The sequence below is a fragment of the Aquila chrysaetos genome, chromosome 3 (assembly GCF_900496995.4).
Source record: "Aquila chrysaetos chrysaetos chromosome 3, bAquChr1.4, whole genome shotgun sequence".
Taxonomy (NCBI): Eukaryota; Metazoa; Chordata; class Aves; order Accipitriformes; family Accipitridae; genus Aquila; species Aquila chrysaetos.
The window spans coordinates 29067982-29090758 of NC_044006.1; the positions used below are offsets into that span (position 1 = coordinate 29067982).

Genomic DNA, 22777 nt, shown 5'->3' on the forward strand with positions numbered 1-22777 from the left:
CTCTCCTTAGCTGGTCCCTTGGAGATTGCTGCTGTTTTCTCCCAATTACAGAAAATGCTTGAAGCTGTGCAAGGGCTAGCCACACAATTAGGGAGGCAGCAATGCCTTTCTTAGCTCTGTGGAGTGCAGTCTTGAACCAGTATAGCATTTCTTACTTACCTTCGTGCCCTGAAATAGCTTGGGTTTCAATCAGCTCTTCACCTGAGCTCTGCTTGGCATGGGCAGCCGTAAAGTGCCCAGCTCCGCTTTATCTGGAGCATCATCAGCAGAGAAAGAGTGGGCTGGAGCACTGGCCAGCAAAATGCAACAGAGGATCCTCCTCCGCCCAGCAACCTCTCTGCTGATGCTGAAGCCAGGGCCTCTTTTGAGATGTGAGATGTCCACTTTGACTGGGATCTGTGATCACAGTCTTTGCACCTTCTGTTTGAAACACGTCTGTGGTTGCCTGCGGCAGGCTCAGCTCTGCCTTTAGCAGCTCCCGTAGTTTCAGCAGCTTGTGTGCAAACCCTCTCTGCCAAGCTTCATTTAGAAGCACTGGTGCAAAGGACCTCATTTTGCAGAAAGCCTGGGAAATTACAAAATCTCCTTGGACTTTTCATTGTGGAGGAGCTGCTGGTCACAAAAAAAATCGAATTAAATACCGAAGCAAGTATTAAAGGCTTTGATTTATCCAGTTAAATATGAGCACTGCTGAATTTGATCCTTCTTTCTTTGTGCATATTCTCAAAGAAAGTATTTTCCTTCATGAGAGCAGGCTGCAGAGTGACAGCCCGCTCCTACACCAGGTGATGAGTTTTATGTCAACATCGCCCTGAAAACTTTAGGGTTTCCATCAGTTTTGGATGCAAATTTCCTCACTTTAAAAGAGACACGTATGGGCACATGAAAGTAAGTCAGCTCATGCCTGGCTGGTCTTGCACTAAAAAACAGAGAGCCTCAAACACCCAAATGCTGTTCCCAGTGTGCCCTAGATAGTGGCATTGCTTAGATCTGCTGGTGCCACTGTGGTGTGTTTGCTGAGCATGAGTATTTGGTCAAAGTCTTTTTGCTGGTAAATGCTGGTTCACTGCAACAAAAACATCAAATTTAGAGGAAGAAAAGCAAAGCAAAAAAACAGCATTTAGTCATTTTAGAGCCACCACATGCACTCAGCAAAAATGGGGCCAGCCCAGTTTCAAATCAGAGATGTCCTTGAAGGCTGCAGCCACGTATGACATCCTCAGGGCTGTGGCAGCTGGCCTCCAGGGCTAGCTCTTCCTCCTCCACCCAGGGACCATTTCATGCTTTCTGCAATACAGGAGGGCTCCAAAAAGCACGTCTGAGATGCCTGGGCGGTGAGCAGCACAGCTGCCTCACCACTACTGGTACTGGCGTAGCTGGACCTTGGCTCCTGGCTTTCAGGTAGCGCAGCTGGGGCAGGGACCTGCCCTGTGCCACCCTGCTCCCAGGGCTGGAAAACCCCGGCTCTAGCTTAGGTCAGGGCAGGAATGAAAGGAAAACCTTCATGAAAGGTAAACAAATGGCAAAAGCGAAACGATGGGCCAGCTGCCTCCCAGGAAAATCCCCCAGCTGCCGCGTGGGTGGTGTGGCAACATGGCCCTGTCCCCATGACTGCCGGGAAGCCGGGGTCCTACCTGGCAGCCAGGGAGCCAAGGGCACGGCAGCGATGCTGGCCAAGGAGAACACATCCTGCACAGCACGGCCAGGCACTGTCCCCACGAGTTAAGTTCAGTGGGGAAGGACTGGGGCACCTGTGCGGGACGTTTTGTGTGGGCAGCCCGGCTCAGAGCTGCAGGCTCGCCTTGCCTCCGTCCTTCCATCCGGGAGCAGAGCCGGGTGCCTGGTTCGTGCTGCAGTACTGCCTGCTGTGCTGCCGCATCTCGCTCAGTTTCACGCACGTCTCCATCACTCGTTGGCTTTCTGGCTTTTCGTTAATCCTCTTCCAATGTTTGATGCTCACCTCTGAGGGGTCAGCAGTGACCCCATCTCCCCTAGAGGTGTGTTGTCTGCCTGGGCCACAGTGATGCTCACGCGTTTGAAGCAGCAGGGAAAGAGCCATCTTTGCGACCGAGGTCCCGCGGCAGCATGAGCAGTTCGGTGCTGCCACGCTGTGGGAGTCCGGCCTCACTGTGCGGTGCCGTCCCGGCTGCAGAGCCGACCTGCCCACAGACTCCCCGCCGGCCAGGGCATCCCACTCCCGCCCCGTGGGCTCTGCTCGGGACCGCTGTCCCTGTGCGAAGTGAGATCCTTAATTAACTAACTGGGGCTCTGATGCAGGGTACTGATGTGCCTCTCACTCCCTCCTTAGCCCCACTTCTGGTCTGCACCCGAGATGTCGACCCATCACCTGGCAAGGCTTCAGCCGCACGTTCCCGGGGGTGAGACCTCTCCAGCCTCCACCACCACCTTCCTGCCTTCCTTTTTAGATGGTCAAACACCGGCCAGGTCAAATGCTGTGCCACAGGAGCACGGCAGAAGGTGGTGCAGGAATCTGGCCGGGGACATGAGTGTTATTTTGCCCTGCCATCACCCCTTCTCCCCGGGAGCATCCAAACAAGTGAATGAGGCATCCCTAGCAAACCTCCTGCTGCCTCGCAGCAGCAGCAGCAGCAGCTCTGCCGCCAAGAGGAATTTGGCAGCCATGTAACAGCTTCTTGCAGATGCTCTAAACAACATTTGGGGATGGCAAGTAAGGAAAAAACACGGTTTTGCCCTGGAAGGGCCAGGGGTGACAGTTAGGCTGAGTGCAGTTACCTGAGCTGGCTGCTGGCCAGCAGAGGTAATTAATAGTGACTGCTGTATGTAAAGTAGCAGGAGGGGCAGTTTGCTTTCCCCCTGCTCCCAAAAGAGCCGGGTGGTGGCACTGCTGCTGGGACGGAGGGCTCACGGCCGGAGGAGCAGCACCGCTCACAGCAGCACTCGCAGGGCGATTTGCAGCCTCTCACTGAGCCACGCAGTGCTGCCTTGAAGGCAAACCACCAGCCGCGGCCAGCTCAGCTTGGGAAAGCTGATGGGCCGGCAGCCCAAAGCAGTGTGGAGTTTTCCGTGGTCAGTTATTGTGCTGGCATGGCCAGGAGCTGCTATTATTAGATGGCATATGAATCACCCACACAACGGGAGTTAGCAGCCTCAGCCTGAGCTGGGCTGGACATTTATCGGAAAAGCCCCATTTACAGCCCAGCCAAGAGCCGAAAGTGAGCAGGGCTCAGAGAAACTGTCTGCCCAACACCCACTTTGGCCCTGGCTGCTGCCTCTTCCAGCTAAGTGGGAAGCACCGGCGCTGGGGATCTCACATGCCCCTGATGGTGTGACAGGGGGAAGAAAGGAGCAGGAAAACTGCAGCCCTCTTCATGGACTGCCAACCCCATGCAAAACATCACAAGAGAAAAAAAACTACAGAGGATGCAAGCTCACGTGATGGTCTGACAGGTTTGGTTAAAAGGTCACAGCCTGACAAAATGTGTTTGAATGAAATGCGAAGGAAAGCACTGAGTTTAGCGAACTTGAAGCCTAAGGGCCTGCGTGCCAGCAGGGAGAGGGGGATCCCACACCTTAAAGCTGGGGGCAGGGGAAGCATTTTGGTCCATGTGGATGCATGTCTGCCCCCCACCACCCCAGCCCCTCTCATACAGGCAAAAGGCTTACTGCTGCCATGCCTGTGCCATGGCTGGGTCTGCCACAAAGCGACACCAACACGTGACACAAGCAGAGGCTGAGCAGCGTAACAGGGCTCTGCAGCTGTAGGGCCAAAACTGGCAGATTACCGGGAGCTTGCTGGGTGCAGAGCAAAAGAAAGAAGGGAAGGAGCTGGAAACACATTTGCTTTTCTGGATGGGAAAACACTGACGCCCTTTGATTCCTGTTTTGACTCATTTAAGCCTGGAACTGCAAAAAGACAGCCCAGTAAGTAACACAGCTTGTAGGAATTGCAGCTGCTAAAGTTTTTCCTCACTCTCCTCACTAGTAATTTCACCCACGTTGTTCCTCATTTACCGTGTTGCAAATAAGAGAAAGTCCAGTGTCTGGGTCCTCTCGTATGATCATGAATCAAATGCATCAACAATAAAGTTCAATCATCAGAGCTGTGCTATGATCTTTGCTTCACCCTGTGCTTTTCCTACTGAAATTAACCCACTATGTCTTCTTCTCACAGGACATGAAATACAATTTTATAGGCATTGCAAAGTCACACCAAGGCACATTGTGAAGAGTGGTGGAGTACACACCATTTCTTATAGACTAACAAAGGAGCCTTTATTAAATAATGAACTATTACAGCACAGTACAAAGATTTGCTTTGTTCAGTGACTAGAAATTGTTTGCAGATTTTTCTAGCCACCGGGAGTTGACAGTTCACTTACTTAGGAAATCAGTTGTTAAAGCCAGAGTGCCTACATGCCTGCTTGGCTCTCGGAGCGCTGCAAGCCCAGAGCTGCACGGGGTCCAGTCCAGCTCTCTTTTTCAGTGGACTGAAATAGTGAAACATTTCTGGATATATTTCTCAGTGGAGGAAACAGATCCACAGTTTCAGCTATTGCCCCTCATCACCTCCAGGAAAGCTTCAAGCTTCTTAGCCAAACTGCTGAAAGCAAGGGACAAGAGGATGCACCTTGGAGCAAATTCACACGGGCTGGTCACCTCAGCGTGAGGCAAACACACCGCTCGCGTGCCACAGAGGGTTGAGCTGCGTGGCCTTGACTCTCAGCTCTCTGCAGCCAGAAGAAAACCCCCATGTCCTAGTATAGATGTTAGATAGAAAGAAAGGTGTACAATGACTGGGGTGATGCATTGCAGTGAGCCAGCAGCACGGGGCAGGCTTTCCGCCTGAGCAGAGCTAGGCACTGTCGGGAAAATGCTGTGATTTTCTTCCTTCCTAATCCCTTCCTCTATTAATAGGCACTGGTAGCAGTCCAGCCATGGGGCGCAGGCACACGGGGTCCCTGGGGATCCCACCCCATGCACTTGCACCTCCAGCAAGGGAGGTGATTATCTGGGACAGCTTGTTTCAATCGTACAGGGCAGGTCAGATGGTGCCGCTTGGCTGGAACACACAAATCCCACAGCCAGGGTGTTAATGAATGAGGAGCAAAGATGTTATTTTTGCGGACAGGGACAGTGGCCGGAGGGAGGGAACAAGAACCGGCATTCACCCAGGGCTGTACCTCCATACCTGTGACCGGCAGCCACCCCACCCTGGGGGTAATGCAATTACCAGGCTGTTTTCTCATCATGCATCTTTAACCATTTTGTTCGTCCCAGTGAGCTTCTTGTAGCAGGGTGAAGAAGCAGAAGCGTGCTTGGCCCTTTAACTCCAAGTGAGGGCACTTAATGAACATACCTCTCCTTACCTCCCAGCAGGCTTTCCCAGAAATATCCAAGCACAGAGCTAGGAGCTGCCTTGCTACAAAATCCTTTGGCAGGTTTAAAGGCACCAACACCCCAGTTCTGCCTAGCAGCTAGAGAAGGGGGATGTCTGAAAAGTCCCAGCACAAAATTGTCCATCAGCATGCTGCTGAGGCTGAGGAACCCAAGCCCCAAGTTCAGGAGAGGTCCTAAATTCCCACATCAGCTTCTGAGGACTTCCACTCCTTAGGTCCTTCCAAAGTACATCACGTGCATGTGCAAACACATACGTATACACACGCGGCATTTTTTTGTTTGTTTGTCTGTTTTTAAACAAATTAACTCACTTTTCTAATTTTTCTGGGAGGGAAACTAAAGGCCCCTACGGCAGTCAATACCTACAGCAGGGAGTTGGAAATTTGGCATTTGGCCCATGCCTTAGCTTCAGGTTAGTACTGAGTGGAACCAGTTGCAGTAGATCTGAAATGCCTAATCTCTCCTCTGCACCCTGCTTTGTACGGCTGGGCTCTGCTGTAATTTCTGCATGTGCCACCTCTGGCGAATGCAAAGAAAGACAGTGACAGTAAATGGGCTTGTTGCGTACTGGGACACAGCAGCAAGAAACTTGCCAAACGCATGGCCCCATGACATCACTTGGGCTTTTGTTTGTCTCTCAATGGTGAGAAAGGAAAAGAAAAAAGTGGGGGAGGAATTTGACTTGGAGCAGCTCCCTCTAACCATTTATTTACCTTCTGTGCATGCTTCATGCTCTTACTCATGGATTATAGTCATGGGTGCACATAAGGTCTTGAGGGTCCTCAGCAGTAATCCCTTGACAGAGGAGCTGGCTCATGGCATGCTCAAAGCATTTTTGCTTCATTACTTTTCTTATCAGATAACAACATAAAGTAATTTCATTGGTGCTTCTGGCAACTGCTGCACTTCCTTTCCCCACGCGTCCCTGATGCATACGTAGCATGGGAAATGCTCCTCTATTTCAACACACAGCTCAGCGCTAGGCCAGGCGGCTGGGCCGGGGACACAGGCAGAGCTGAGCCATCAGCAGCTACAGCACAGGGCGCAGACAGCCAACAGCTGGAAGACGCCCAAGCGTCCGTGGCACTTGGAAGTGCCCTAGACTCACAGCTTCGCCATCGATGGCGAACGTCCTTTGCCCCAGGCCTGCCTGGGGGTGTGAGCACTCAGCAGCACCCCGATGCTCCGTGGGGATGTGAAGATGGGCCCGCTGTATTGAAGTCTGGACAGGAGAGGTGGGAAGAAAAGAGAGGCCGGGAGCGGGAAAGTAACTGGTCACGGAGCAAGTTGCAGTGGTGTCAGGAAGGCAGTAACTCTAGCCTGCAAACAGAAAAGCAGAGGTACATGCTCTGGTTCAAAACAAACATAGTCTTGGCACTAGGGTGACATCCCACGGTGACTTTTACAGGCATTTTTCTTAGGCCATTTCCTTTCCAGCATTGCACTCTTTGCCTCCTGTCCCACAGTGAAATAAGCTCCGGCTGAGCCAATTTACCCTACTCTGCTGTGGTTACTCGGCATTTGCTGGCAATGCCCTCCTCACAGCTTGGCCCTTCAGTCCCAGATCAAATCATTTGGTTTGGACACCAGATAAAGGATGGGCTTCATCTAACTTTACAGACCTACACTTGGCCTCTTCATTGCAGCTCCTTTTACAAGCAAAGAAGAGAAATGGGCAAGATTCGCCTGACCTGTTTTAGACACTGACCTGGGGAGGGGATGACTCATAGCTGTGCCTGTATTTCCCCATATTCTCCTCCATAAAGGGAGCCTAGCGTGACTAGCTCAGATGGAGACATCTATGTTTAGTCAGATGAATCCCACCCAAAGTGACTGCAGCTGCTGGAGGAACATGAGATTTTTCATAATCGCTTCCCTTCCCCATAGTTTTGGGGCAGAGAGAATTACTTGAGCTGATGAGTCCTTGAAGGATTCCTTGAAAATTGCACAAAATCTGCTCGGAAGGATGTGTGTCTGCTTGCATCAGGCCTAAATGTGGTTCAGTGGGCTGTGGAGGTCCCAGGCAGTAGGGTATTCAGAGGGCAGCACAATACTGGCATTATCATGCGCTCTGCTAGCAGGCAGCCTGAAAATGGGAAAAGCAAAGACAGTAACAGAAGGAGCATCCAAGACATCTCCTGGGTTTGGACAGCTACTAAGTTGGCTACATCCCAAGAGAAACAACTTCCGCTCTGTCCCCTGGCTCCTACCCTTACCTCCGCCTCGCCTTCCTCCTTTCCCTCTGCTTTCTTCAGTCATTTCCCTCCTGAATAGAAACTTTTGGGAGGCTTATTTCCTTGCACCTGTTTCAGCTGTGATGTAACTGTGGTAATAACTCAACCACTGTTGGATGGAAGGTTGCAGTTATTTCTTGGTTTCTTTTTTTTTTTTTTTTTTAATTTTATTGCATTATGGATATATTTAGAGATGGGCCCAGATCAGAGCTGTGCAAGAGCAGCACTCCCACGGTTTGGGAAGGTCTGGAGCAGGAGTCAGACCCCTTCATCTCAGCTGGCCTTCCTCTTGCTAAAGCGTGGATCCAAAACCCAAGGTCCAAAGCTGGAAATGTTCAAATATAAGTTGTAGTGCAAACTCTGTAGGTGAGGCCAGTCTGTGGTTGGGGTGGGACAAAGCAATATGCAAAGATTTAAATTCTGCCATAGCATGAAATACCTTTCTGCACTCCTTGAAGGGAAAGAAGGTCAGCTGCTGCCTTGCCTTCCAGAAGTAGTAAATGAGACAACACAGAGATCAAAGCTAATGGCAATAAAGTAGGACTCTCTCCCAGGAATATTGCCTAGGTGGCATTAATCCCTCTCTGCGTATTTTAAGATCTTGTGTCCTCTAGTCACAGAGAAAACCACATTTTTGGACTTGTTTGATATGACTAGATGCTTTCTTCAATGTCATGTTTTGACCTCCCAGCTCTCAGGGTTGAAGATGAGCCTGTTATGACCAACTGATAGGAGCTCCTGTGCTGCCCAGGCTGCTCAACAGTGCCAATATTGAGCCTGAAGGCTTCAGCTAGACTAAGGCAGCACAGTCCTCTGAAAGCAAAGCTGCTCCATGCCACAGGTAACGACCAGGAGAGACCAAAGCAGGGAGCTGGCTCATGCAATGTGCCCAAGTGATTTTGGCAGGTGATTCAGAGGCCACGCTGCAGGGCAATGCAGGCCTCCCCCGAGCTCTGCAAGTCCTCAGGGAGGTGGCAATCACAGGCAGGACCACAGGCAGGTCCCAAAGGGAGAGAGATGTACTGTGCCAGCTCACACTTTCCGTTTACGCCATCTATTTCCAAAGCTTCAGAAGAAGGTGAAGAAAAGCCAGTGATACTGTCTGTTTTGTACTGGAGAAGAAAAGCCTCTGGCCTGTTGTGGCCCAAAACCTTAAAGCTGAAGGCTGGGCACTGTCACTGTCTCAGTGCAGAGCTGCAGCGATGAGCAAATCAAGGGAAAGCAGATTATTCTTGGGGTTTTTTTTCCACCACCATGACAGAAAGGGACAGGATGAGAATTCAGAGATAATAATCCCAATCAAACTTTACATACTTATGCTGGAGAGTTTCCTTCCTACGGTGGACTCAGGCATGTCTGTTAAGGTAATCCCCTGAGGCGATTTTTACCGTCTCCTGCCTGGTCAGCATTACCCACTGTTAGGAAGTAAGGTCTCATGTCACAGCTGAATTAGAGTAACTTCAGTGTCCCCTCACTGCAATGCTGTGATCCAGTGTCACAAAGACATACCAAACCTTGCCTTAGAAAAGCTGACTGGGTTGCACGCTTTAACCTTTACATGACAAAAAGGCTTTTATTTTCCTAGCCACCATGTCAGTAGTCCTCCCTGGTGTTTCCATGTTCTCACTAAGATGTAGACACCCGGTGGTGAGACCACCACCTGGTGCTGCAGCCCAGGGATGCTCCTGCCGATGCTTCTGCCATCCCCGAGTCCCATTATTTGCTTCTAGGTTGCCAGAGTCAGCTGAGCCCTCTTAGCCCCATTGAACTAGCAGCTATTGTGGAGGTAGTTACCACAATGACCCCATAATCCTGTTTTCCAAGGCAGAGTCTCCTGTCCTGTAGGTACTGCCTGAACTCTTTGTTCCCAGATGTATTACTTTTCATTTAGCTAAATTAAAACACATTTTCTTGGATTGTGACCATTCAGCCAGGCAATTCCGATCCCTCTGTAACAGTAAACTATCCTTGCCATTATTTACTGGGCTGCAGGTGGACGGACTGAAACACTAGCTCTGCACGGGCTGCCCCCATTCAGCTCAATGGACTGTTGATGCTGTACAATAATGACAACTATTTTGGTGTCTGGGGAAAAGATTATTTCATAGCTGACTCCTTCAGCTGAAATATTCAGCTCTTCTGAGATTTGGGAGCACATTTGGGATTGCTGAAGGAGTAGCATCTTTTTCTCCACAGCCTGTCTCATCACTGCATGATAACAACCTCTCACTGCCTCCCCCTCTCCATTTCCTCTGTATGTGGAAAATCACAGATAAGAAAGAGAGAAGGAAAACAGATTTACTTCATTAGTTTATGCTCCGAGTCATGCAATAACAGAGCTGCTGAACTGACATCAACCCCTTCCCTGTCTGCCCCACCACAGCTGCATCCTACCCTGAGCCATGTAATGTGGCCAAGTGGGGAAACTGAGGCACAGGACAGATAAAAAATCAAACTGATACCTTCCTCGCTAATGCATACAAACTGCTGCAGTGATGTTTCCTTTGCAGTGTAACAGCTCCTGGTACAATGTAGGCAGGTAGAGAGAGGCCTGGAAGACCTCTCCATGGCAAGTTTAATGCCCTAAAGCAATTACAGACAAATTACATACATTTATTGGGTAATTTTTTTTTTTGGCCCACTCTCTATATCCACAGAATATCCAATATGACAACAGGATAAATACTCTTTCCATGCAGCTCCAGTAAGGTCAGTAAACTTATCCTAGGAATGAGTTTGACTTCATTTGGGGCAGAGCTACCCTGCAAAACTATTACTGCTAACAACTCTGGCTCAAGCGTGCAGGCAGACCGGCTCTTTTACCCTCCCTGCACTGCATGGCCTGAATGCATTGCAGCCTGCTGAAGAGATGACATGGCTTTTCAGATCTTCTCCTGGGTTATGGCACGGAGGAGCTGTACAAATCAGGAGAATAAGACAAACCTAAGTAAGTGATCTGCCAAAGGTCAGATCCCATTCCTGTTCCCAGAGTAGGATGAGCCACCGGGTCAGGGAACTCGCCCTCTGTGTGTGACAACTCATTAAGCAGTTTTCCAGGAAAATCATTCTGCTATGACCACATCTAAACCATAGCGTTAGTAAGAAACATGCATCCTTATAGAATGAGCTTTAAAAACAGACCACACTGCATTCGCTCGGCTACAGAGATGCATCATAAACGTGGTGTGTGTGGCTTACCACCTAGTCTCTTATCCCTCCATTTATTGAATCAGAGGGTGGTGTCGTCATAGCACATGCTGCAAAGGCCACCGGGCCACACACACGTACCTTTCTTGTGCACGTTGCCTAAATCCCATTGATCAATGACTTCCTGCACAGTTACTGGAATGCTGTGGGAAGAGGCACATAAAATTCCCTGCTCTCATTTAGCCCTCCTGTCAAAGCTAGAGAAGTCCTGGCCCAGCTTCAGCTACAAAAACATATGAAATATATCAGCTGAGGCTGAACGGAATAGAAACCGATGGCCAGTCCGGATATTGCTGCTATTTTGCTGAGAAGGTTTACTTCTGAAGCCAGTGCGGATGATTCATTCGAGAGTCCAGGTGCTCAGGCAAGCACCAGGTACTACGGTAAAGGGGGCCAAAGCCAGGCTAAAGGTAAAGCACTATAAATCCACTATCTATAGGCATAACTTGCCAATGGTTAAAACTCCTCAAGGACGATGAAAAGCCCAATTAATTTTCTAGCATTCGTACTTCTGTCTTCTTTTCACGGCTTCATCTTGGGCACTCATGATAAAGTAACCAGAGAACTACATGAAGAGTGGAAGCCCTGTCTTGCAAAGGACTTCCAGATTTTGGTATCTGGCTTCATTTCAAACAAGAATGGAAAACAAAAACGTTCACATGCTTCGAATGGGGGCCTGTTTAAAAACAAAAAAACAACGGAATGGCTAATAGTTATTGATTGCTTCAGCTCTATGGGACTCGAAACACTTTAAAGAAACCCAACTGCAAGAAGTTAGATAGTTAGTGCCTTCAGAAAATCAGGTTCTTTGCCTGATCTTTGTGCACACAAACCTGAGTGCACAAAATGGAGACATGAAAAACCATCACTCACAAACCCTCACTAGAAACATAAAAGTTTGAGAGATGGCCGGTGAAACTTTCACAGAATCAGACTCCATAAGAAACATACAGTTTCTTTTTTCCCTTTCTAGACAGTTTTAAAGTTGGGTTTTCCTATTCACATCGAGCATCATTTGCATGGAAACAACTGCAGGGAACTGCTAACTAGTAAAAGGAAAAAATCAACAACAATTTCAGTTGTGATTGTGAAGTACAAATAATGATAGAAATGCCTACACAGATCTCAAAATCAGTAAAATACTTGGTTATGCTATTTTTAAACAAAACATGTATGTGTTTTTTTCTTTCACTTATAAGTTCATGCAATTAGGTTATAGCCTTACTTGCCTAGAAATATTTGTTAAAAGATAAATGCAAGGAAAAATCTTATTCCACAGCTGGATTAGTTTAATCATATGTATTGCAGCAGCATGTGCATCACCATGCTAGGAAGAAACCTAGCCTGAAACCCCAAGTCTGTAGGGCTGGATTTTGTTGTTGTTGTTGTTAAAATGTTGAAAGATGGTGTTCACTGGGACTTCTGTAACAGCTTAGAAACTCAATGTACAAAACTATTCATTTCAAATACACAAATAAACCACTTAGCTGTTGCCAGCCAGCACCAAAGCTGTTTAGGTTCTTTAGGCAGGTCAAAAAAAGAGGGCAAAAGCTTCAAAAAGTTTCATCCGTGGTGTTTACTTTTTTGTATAAGCAAAGCACTGCGACTATTTGTGTCAAAGGTATCCTCTGCATATAGAAGTGTGCAGGAATACCAGACTGGGGATGAAGAAGAAAAGTGCTCAAGCAATAGTGACAGAGATTTCTGGTTCTTTTTGAGCATGACACTAAAGATGGCAGAAAATAGTGGGGCTGCGTTGGCTGGTATGAAGCCGACGGTGTTTGTGTTGTTCAACACACATTGCAGCAGGAAAACCAGGTGGGGTGCCTTGCACCTCAGACCACGGGGCTTGGATCTGCCCGGTTTTATTTTCTGGATGATTTTAAATCAGCAGCTCAAGGCAAGTAGAGAGGAATCTCAAATTTGGCATAACAAAAATGAATCAAGCTGATCTGATAACGAACTCAATGAATGAACAATTTTTTTTCAGCTGCTTACAGATTAATTCTGGGAATTGGGGTAACTGGCAAGGGGAAATGAGATTAAAAATGGCATTAGCCTGGCTGAAAAACGTCCAACATCAGGATGTTGTAATTTCATCAGGAACGGAAGAAGCAATAAGACAAATGTTTTCTGGGTGCCATCGCCTTCTGGGGACTCACTAAGAGCAGAGAATCTTGAATTTGGGTGACCGCTTTCATAGAGAAAACCCAAGAGGAAATACAAAGAGCTCTCAGGATCACTTGGCCAAGGAAAAGAAAAGGCTGATTTATTCCTTCAGCAGTTGTCTTTTACACAGGAAAGAAAAAATGTGTGGTGATATAGGTGATTTGAGGTTGAGAAAAATATTTCTGAGGTCCCATTGATACAGTGGTAAAACAGTCTACAGTTTCTAAAACTAGCAGATAATACTTTCACAGCAATTGCACACAGAATGAGGTGACTTTACTATGGATCTCGTTAAGGCAGATAACAGCTGATTGATTGATTCCTGAGCTGGAAGTGGCTGGTTGCGTCGGGACTGTTAATTGTGGCATATTATTTTCTGTATGGCCAAAGACAGGAGATTTGCAAGTAGTGATTAATATACCCAACTGTTGTATTAAAGAGGTTTCCCAAAGTTTCTGAAAACTACAAGCCAAATGAGTTAGGATGCAAAATCAAAATAGAAGAAATTTGAATGAAAATTGTGTAGGAATAATAAAAATAAAAGAGAAATAGTTAGTCAATCCCCCTCCCTCAAATTTATCCAAATCCAGCAGCAAATGGAAATTACTAACTAAATATGTAACAAAGAAGTAGGAAAAAGTAAACAATACCGATGACACTCTGAAATACAGAAATGCAGCAAGGGAAGTTGTGGGCCTTGATGATAGAAACAGTCCTTCATTGGGGAACATATTTAGGTTCCCCATATTTAGGAAGAACAAGGAGTTTACATTAAGAACAAAAAAATAATCCTAGCAATGATAGATAGAAATTGCAAAACTGGTGATGTTGATGCAGAAAAGACGGATATAGTTACCTATTACTTCTGTATTGGAAAGGAGTGGCAAGGAATTTATTTTATGTGAGAAGGCAAAATATCTTCCAGTCCTTTAGGAGACAGATAACTTTTTAAATTCAGCAGCGTCGTCTTCTGCCTGAGAGCTGTGCCGAAGGGGTCTCAAGAGGCATCCTGCAAAGAGCTCTGCTTCAGAAATACCAGGCTGTAATACATGGTTGGGCTGTAGGTAAGCAGAAAACCCCCGAGCCACTATCCCTCTGCTCTGGTCTGGGAGCAGGAGGTGGGATGGAGGAGAAGCGGGGGCAGAGGAGAAGCAGGGCACTGTAGCCTTGCTCTCTGGCCCTGGAGCACTGGCTGCGGCTGCAAGCCATGACTGCCAGAGGAGTGTTAAAAACCTGCCAAAAAAGCCACACAATAAATAGCAAAACTGCATCTGAGCGAGAGACTTTCGGAGAGGAGTTTATTTCTGTCATCACAAAGAAGATTCAGAGGCGCCTCGATTTCTGCATGAAGGATGGAAATGGTCCCTACTAAATCTTTATCCATCTAGCAGAGAAAGCCGTTGCAACAGTTCAAGGAGGAGAACTCAAACCAGCTAATATGAGAGAGCTGGCACCAAGTGTTAAGAATGAGGGTGAATAAATTACTTAGAGAGGTCATGGATGGCTCTGTTTCTTGATGTTTTCATTGGCTTCAGCAAGGAGAGATTTCACACCACCAACTGCGGTCAGCAGAGTTACTCAGCCAATCTCTCTAGCCTCTCCCCAGTCCATGGAGAAAGAGAAAAACTTCTGCAGGGGATGATTCAGTGTACCTAAATTAAGCATATGCTTTGAATTGCCCTCTGGAGGGTCCTATCTCCTCCTCCCTCCATTCCCCTGCCATGATTGCTGAGAGATCCTAGGGAGACCAGGTGTGTGCCAGGTAAGCACTGGGGTAGCACAAAAGTCCTGCCTACCTCTACGGACAAATCAGTGCAACAGTCCCTCTTAAGGTCAGGATTCAGGCACTAGTGCAGATGATGCATGTGACCATTTGTGCAGATCCAGCAACAACCTATAAAATTCAGAGCCCGAATAGAGCACTTGCCCCAAACAGGTCACAAAAAAGCACAGGCTTGAATCCATTTATAAAGTATTTGTTCAGTATTACAGACAGGCAACTAACTAACTTCTGCAGTTTGCTTCCAGCTCACAAATGGCTCATATCACAGAGAAAGTGAAAAGTCATAAAGCAATCAGTACCCACAGTAAATAGGTAAACCCAGTCTCGTAAGCACTGTAGCAGGAAGAATTTTTGCACCAAAAATCTTAAGTTGGACAGAGCAGGGTCTAATTGCATTTGTTTATATCCAGGTGAGAAAATCTGGACTGTGGATTTGTCTGTGTTTTGCTTTGCTTTCAGAAGTGATGTGAAAAGACACTTTTTTTTTTTTCTCGTATTAGCTCTCTACTAGGAGTGGTCATTTTTCTCCATCTCTGCAAACACCTGTATTTCTTTCTTTATAGAGGGCTCGCCAGATGCCTTTTAATTTATTCCATCTGGCTCCTGTTAAAGTGCCATTTATCAGCTGACGACTTCAAAACTGCTTGCTAGGGATGGATTGCAATCCATCGCTGAAGATGGTGAAGAAGTCACAAGCGTGCAGCTTTCCAGCTACTGGCTGCCCAGGTAAAACCTGAAAACCGTGGTAAAACACGGGCCTTAGCGGGCCCGTGTGCAGTAGAAGCCACACCAAGGAGCCTGGGGGCCGGGGGGCCTGTGGGTCTCTGTGGCTCACAGTGAGTGGAAGTGAGCCCACTCATACTTGTAGATTGTGCTCTGTAATGAACATCTGAACATCGCAGGCAGGAGGCGCCCATTTTATGTGTAGCATTTGGAAAGGTGGCCCCGCTCTTTCTCTTCATCCAGTCTACCCTCACTGCTTGTAAATCTCCTTTTTCTTGAGTTGCAGTTTAGTAGTATGAAGCATACAGCTAGTCAAGGCTAAGGTCTCCATGCTAAAAATCTCAGTGATTTTACTGCAATCCATTTCTAAACTGGTTCAGTTAAACCATTGAAAACTCCAGTAGGAACACTTCTTCTTTGGCTGATTTTGGTTAGCCCATCCGGATTTCCAGCTGATTAAAGCTACACTGAAATAAGCACAGTGTAAATCCGTGCTAAGAGGATGCAATTGGAGATTGCTCTCCTTCAACTGAAGTGGTTTACTAGACTCGAGTTGTTCATTCATGGGAAAAAAATGCAACGTATTCCTACGTACACACGAAGTGGAGAGCTGCAAAAACATTTTGTCTCTCATTCTTAGTCTCTCATTAAGGGCCACACATTGATTATTTATTTATTTCTAATTTAGCAACAGCAGTAACACGAATTGCCTCCTTGACCCGAGGTAGTTGCCAAACATTTAGTTCAGAACCAATTTCAGTGCTACTGTAATCCCCTGAACTGGAGAGCTGGAGCAGAAGTAAAGCTGAGCCAACCTGAAACTGTAGCTGCGTGAATGGCGCCAATCTAATTAAGTTATGAAAAACTGTCCCTCTGGAGATGAGTCTCTTGCAGCTCACAAGCAAAAAGGTGGAGAACATGTGAATCTGGCCACAAGCCTCAGCTGTTGACAACCCAACTTACAAAGCATCTGTACACATGCCCTTTGGGAAGAAAGATAAGTGGTACTCACGGGAACCACACATTTGTTTAACTCTTTGTTCCATACTCGTCCAGGCAAGGAGAAAATGTTTCATATTATGCTGAATACCATCTCAGATTCTGGCAGGATTACTTGTCAATATTATTACAGCCTCTTCAGTTACAGTGCTTCAGCAATAAAGTAGTTAGACTGGCTTTGAAATACAGAAATTCAGGCAATACAATCGCACTATGAAAGAGCGCTCATTAGCCTTTGGCTGACCTTGAAAAATTGCGTTTCTCTCCAATTCTTCCACAAATTGCCTTTAAGGAGACCTCCTTAGTTCTACCAAGTCACAAGGTTCAACTGTATGACTCATGTTTTTCAGCCACTCTCTCACGATCACAAGGCATGCTTGCCTTTTACACGCAGCCACAATTGCTACAAGGAGGATACGTAAAAATGCACTGATGGCCTTATTAAGAGTGGCATGTTCTTATTTGTTTGGGATTTTTTTTTTTCCAACCTCAAAAGTTTCATAATGAAACAGTTGGTCTTATAAAAAGTGTCACTCATCAAGTCAAATTTTATGGCTAGGTCACTGTAAGGACTTTGTCAGATTGTGACCGGGCATGATAAAATTTCGTAGCTGTGGAAGCTGTATTAAGTGTAATCAGATACTTCCGGGGGCATGAGCTGGCTCTCAAAGGGATGTGTTCTCTTGTTTGAGACAAATAGCACCACTACATGTTTCCTCCAAGATCTGACTGTTGCTGGACACAGGCCACCAAATACATTGAACCAGTAGGTCGACCCATATCCTGAAGCTATGTCTCTGCTAACAACAGCCCTTGCAGCTGCAGAGGAGCCCTCCAGCAAAGCGCTTGGATGAAGGAGGCAAGCTCGGCTCAAGGTGCGCCTAGCCTTGACGTACCGAGTTTCGACACCTCCATGGTGAAGGTCTCAGACGTACTGTTTTCAGCAGAACTTGGCACCAGCATGCAACACCTGAAATAATTACCTGCCTGCAGCGAGGCCAGAGCCAAAAACTGCTTAGCCATTCTTCTCTTCCTCTTGCACAGCAGATGACAGGACAGAGCAGTGCCAGAGATGGGGAAAAGCACTGCCTGAAGGAACTGCGGCTTTGGTGGCACAGCTCACCGAAGGAGCTGGAGCCTGTGTGAGGAGCCTGCCACAGCTGGCTCAGAGCATGCCAGCAGACTGATGTGCCACATCTGTAATGCCACGGCCACGGTGCCGTCAACCACCACCCTTGCTGAGCAGAGCCTCCCCGCTTTGGCATCGCGCTGCTCAGCTCTTCTCAGGGGAGGACCACTGTCAGCATCGCTGCAGGAGCGGTCCCTCTTCTTTGCACCCAGGCGACGCAGCAGCATGTGCTGGTGGATGAAGCAGAAGCACAGGTCTGATTCCACCCAAAAGAGGGCAGTGGTGCTTGCGGACACACAGACACGCAGGCAAGACAGTAGTTTACTCTCCAGCTGCTCGACTTTCCCAACCAGCTGACAGAAACTCTCCCCGGCTCTTGGCACAGGCAGAGCAGTCCACAGAGCTCTCTCTTTCACACACTCTTAGTTAGCCTCTGCTCTCACTTCCTCCCTTTGACTCATTAGCTGTTTTACCATCATTTCTCTTGAAATTCAATGGAAGAAATCACATGGATCCATCCATGCCAGTGCTGAGAGCCCTGTACCAGGTGCCTCTGTGTCACCCCCATTTATCAGTTATTCGGCTGCCAGCTGGTACATGTCTTCTGCAGAAGCAGCTTTTCAGATGAGCTGTGGCTTGGGCGTAGCCGGGAATGGAAAATTGGATGGACCGCAGTTTATGGCAATCAGGCAATGTTCAGAAGCTTGATGTCACAGGAAACCACTGATATTGCGAATAATTCAGAGCAATTAAAAAAATCCCCAATACACCAACTGTTTTTCCCCTGTTCTAGCGGCTATGTATTTTCAAGTAGCCTGTTTGTCCAATGCTTATGCTCTCACCTTCAGCAGGTGTGGTTTACAAAACAATATAATAAAAACCAAGCACCTGCTGTTAACACTGGTACTTACCATGGTTGTCACTCAGCCACAGGGCTGTGTGGGTTTCCATGGTTTAAAGCCAACACAGGTCACAGCCTTGAAGTGGGGAGAGATGCTCGCTTTGTTTCCCAGCATCGGAGGGTTTCTCAACCTGGCAATCTCTGCTGTCTTGAGGTTGTTCAGCTAATGCTGTTTTCTTGGCTCCCACGCTAAAAACACCAGACATAATAGCAGCAGCCAAGGTATTAACAACAAAAACAGCAGCAAAGACAATAGCAACACAAGTGTAGCTCATGAGCTTAGCTTTGTTTAATGGTACAGGATCTGCACAGCCTCTGGGAGCTGGACCCAGAGCAAAAACCACAGCCAACTTTCCCTCCTCTACTGCTCTTGACAGTTGGGAATGACCCTGCTCCAGACCAGCACAGCCTTTTACTCCTGGGTGAAATGAAACATGGCCCCAGCATGCTGTGGCAAACACGGGCCTGGAGGTGTGATTTCTTACACAAACATGTTTGTACAGAATTTTGTGCCGTAGGTTTGACACAGCCTTTACAAAGGCTGGGTTGATAGCATCGCACAGCAGTCCCCCCAGTGTTGCACCTCTGCCTCCATGTGGCACTATGACCCCCTCACCAGTTTCCAAACAGGAGGATGTGAGTCTGCCACTGTCTGCACTGACAGATCGGGGTCTCTATGCTGAGAAGAAACTTTAAGTTCTCCTTCAGGTTAAATGCTGAGACTGGCCCTCCTGGGTGTGAGAAATCTGGTTAGGGGACCAGCAAGCTTGACTGCAGGTGGGTGGGTAACACCTGCGCAGGTCCTGGTCACCCTCTGGTGAGACAACCCTTTCAGAAAGTCTCTTCTGGATAGCAGTGTCACCCCTTCACCGGCAAATGTCAGATGCTATCCTTTAAGACTGTTTCTTGCACTGACAGAGAAACCAATAGAGCAGGGTCAGGTCCTTAAATCACAGATGTGCCTGCCCTGAAATGATCTGATTGTACCGCATGTAACCCACTTGTTTCTTCAACACCTAGGCAATGGTGTTGCAGTGTGAAACCCATGTAAGCAGACATAGCTGCCTTAGCATGGGCATGTGGCACTTCTGGGGTACCTGGCAGGACCTCAGGCGTCAGCTTGGAGCTGAGACATGCCCTCTACTGGCACTTAGAAGGACACCCTAGGGCATTTAAAATGGGACTCTACTCTTGCATTTGAGCTAGACTGTCATCTAAGTAAAGTCTATCGCACTTCCTGCACATTCCCTTCTTTCCTGAGGCTCCCTGGACACACACCCTTCTAAGTAAAAAACTAAAAACTTATTAGGTCTCTTCAAGGGGAAAACCCTTCTTGCACCCTCAGAGCAAGACCTACCACCCTTAGTGGTGCATGGTGCCAATAACTGAGCTGGTAGATCTGCTCAGCATGGATCCGTGGGGAGAGGCTAGTGTGACTCGTGAAAGAAAAGCCAGGTTATTAGTACTGCACCTGAGACAAGAAGTCCTGGTCCCCAATGGCTCTGTAGTACTCCCAGCTTTGGAGCTGGTGGTGGAGTCAGTAACTGACGCATCCATTGCTTGATGTTGATCTGTTCTCCAGTGCCTGTTTTACTTGGTGGCACTTACCAATAGACAACTGCAGGCAGAACTTCAGCTTGGCCTGCAGCTTTATGAGTGCCACAGGCAAAAATCTGTGTTTGCTTTTATTTCTGGTTCTTAAGCGCATATGGTTAGATGCACTTTCTACTTACTCTCCACTTCACTGCAGAGGTGGTAGAACCAGGATGAGGATCCTCATAGACAGTAACAATGCAATATGGAAAATCTGGGCCTTTTTCTCCAGAGACAGAGAGAAAAGTTATTGCTATTGAGTGTTAGGAGAAGATGAGCAATGTCAGTATTACCGCATTTGGGAAAATGCAAATATGAAATTCTTTCCCAGTGAATAGTGACAGTACCGTGCTATGTAGAAATGCGGGGAATTAGGCAGTGTCATCCCATGTGATTTGTACATACTTAAGAGGGTATTAAATCCTTGTGAACCTATCCAGCTTTACAGATGTTGAGGCCTGATTTGGCTTGCTGATGTGCCAGTTTTACATGGAGGCAACTCCACTGAGACCTGTGGAGTCATTAAACACTGACAGAAGAAAGCAGAGGCTCAGATGCTGCCACCCTACTTACCATGCCAAGAAACAGCATGCATTTCCCAAACACTTCATCCGTTGAGCAATAGCAGCAGCACTAGCAAGGTCTTCCGTGACCTGCTTTGCCCATTGCCTTACCCATGAGTCCGGGGGGGACCACCTCCAGGAGTAAGAGGTCAGCAGTTTATCTGGACCCATTCTGGTCTGGGCTTCCCTGCAGTATTACAAGGATGTCAGCATCTGTGTTCTGCCATTTGCACATCATCACAGCTCACAGGCTTTAAAGGGTCCTTTGCAGTACCATTTGGTGCCCAGATTTCCCTTCCCTCTTAAATTACTGTCATATACTGCAACCACTTTAATGCCGGAGCTAATGCAGCACCCTCTCTGCTGAAAGGCTCTGTTTCCGGTATCCTAATTGCAATATACCCCATCGTAATCATTATCACCCCTGTTGAGGGATTGCCTTTCCACCACATACTGGGCCGTATGTTCTGGTTTACAGTGGCGCTACGCCCCCTGACCTTCCTCCTCATTTACGCTGGCAAGAGAAAAGTCAAGGCTAAAGCAACATTCTTTTAAGTAGGCCTTTCTGAATATGCAGGGACCAGTGACATTAGGGCTGTGAGCCTTCCCATCTGTGTGCTGAAAGGATTGCTGCATCATGCAAAAGAAGCTAGGCATGTAAATTATGCGGGGTGCAAGCCATGTTGAACACCGAGAACAGCCTTTGAGCAAATGTCAGTCTGAGCATCTACTTTCCACCCCCATCCATGGAGGAAGGGTGGAGCAGGCTAGACTGGGATGGGAATGTGATCTGTATCATGCTACTGCGGCATTTACATGCCTACTGATTTTACTCATGCAACCACGTCGGGTCTCCCCACCTCCCTGCCCTTGATTAACTTTTAGCAGAAGAGTAGGCGTAGGGACGTGAATGACACCGGACAAGTGCATAAAGCTAAGCGTGTGCATGCTGTGTGGAGGATCCAGGCTTCACTCGTGATTCATGCTGTTCCCTGGGAGCAATCTGGCAGCCCTGCAGCCATGCAGCCAGGTGTCCATCCTAGGCCTTGCGAGTGCAGCCTTGCAGTCTTTTCTTCTCTTGGCCCTTGGAATCAAGCCATGGGTGCTGGGAGAAAGGATTGGGTTTCCTTTTTGGTTTTTTTATATTTTCCTATGAACCCACCCAATTTTGCAACATTGCAAAATGAAGGCTTTGCCTGTTGTTTCTTTTGTGTCCTGCTGAGGGGAGGGACAGAAAGAGCTGGGTGAGATAAAACAATGGAAATTAGAGTGGAATGGAGGAGTGTGAAAAACAAGAAGGTTGAGGTTGTGAAAAGCAGGATCAGGCTTGGGAGAGAAAAGCCCTTTTATGTATTTAGACATTGTCTTATAGGCGTGCTACATATGCATCAAATACAAACCCGGTAGGTATGGAAAGCACAGACAGGTATAGAGTTGCTAACAGAGCTTTTGTAAGCTACCATTCAGCCTAAGGTGCAAACTGGGTGACCTCGCCTTTAGCTAAAATCTATTAAATACATATAGGCATGTGTAAATTGAATTGCCTTTAAAAAAAAAAAAAAAAAAAAAAGAAGAAAAACAACCCTTGGATTAAAAATGACAGCAAGATCGCATCAGGTAATCTTACAGAGTCTGGCAAACTCTACAACTGCTTTTGAGTTACTCCTGACCCTGGCAGTTCCCCATTCAGTGTGTGGTCCTTGGCTGGGGCAGCTGTGCTACTGATCTCAGTGCTCCCAGGCCTCCGGCTCACTTGCCTGTTCTCCCCTGTTGCGCTCTCTTTCATTATAATGGGGTAATATGGAGTAGTGGTTGAGTTCAGCAAAAACACAAAAATCAAGGACTTTAATGTTTGACAGCACTGCCTGGGATGGACTAGCAGGGCCTGATTCTTGGGGGGTGATGAGTACCTTGTCTTTATGATTTTCGTGCATGAGGGGCTCCTGAGTCTCCCATGAGATGCCCATCTCCTTCTTCACTGCCCAAATCCATTTTAAAACACAGCACTCATTTTCATGTTTTCATAACACCTCATTTGCAGGCATGTGATTAGACCTAATTAATGCTTGTAATCAATGAATGCTTAATCACTGCTGG

At 47.4% G+C, this 22777-nt stretch overlaps 1 long non-coding RNA gene across 1 annotated transcript; it reads right to left on the bottom strand.

The window, feature by feature from the left end:
• Positions 1 to 4291: 4291 nt before the first annotated feature.
• Positions 4292 to 19261, bottom strand: LOC115339735. Its single transcript, XR_003922817.1, has 3 exons — positions 18535 to 19261; positions 7288 to 7465; positions 4292 to 6699 (listed from the first exon to the last, which is right to left on the bottom strand). It is a non-coding gene; the product is annotated as an uncharacterized LOC115339735 (long non-coding RNA).
• Between the last annotated feature and the right edge of the window lie 3516 nt (positions 19262 to 22777).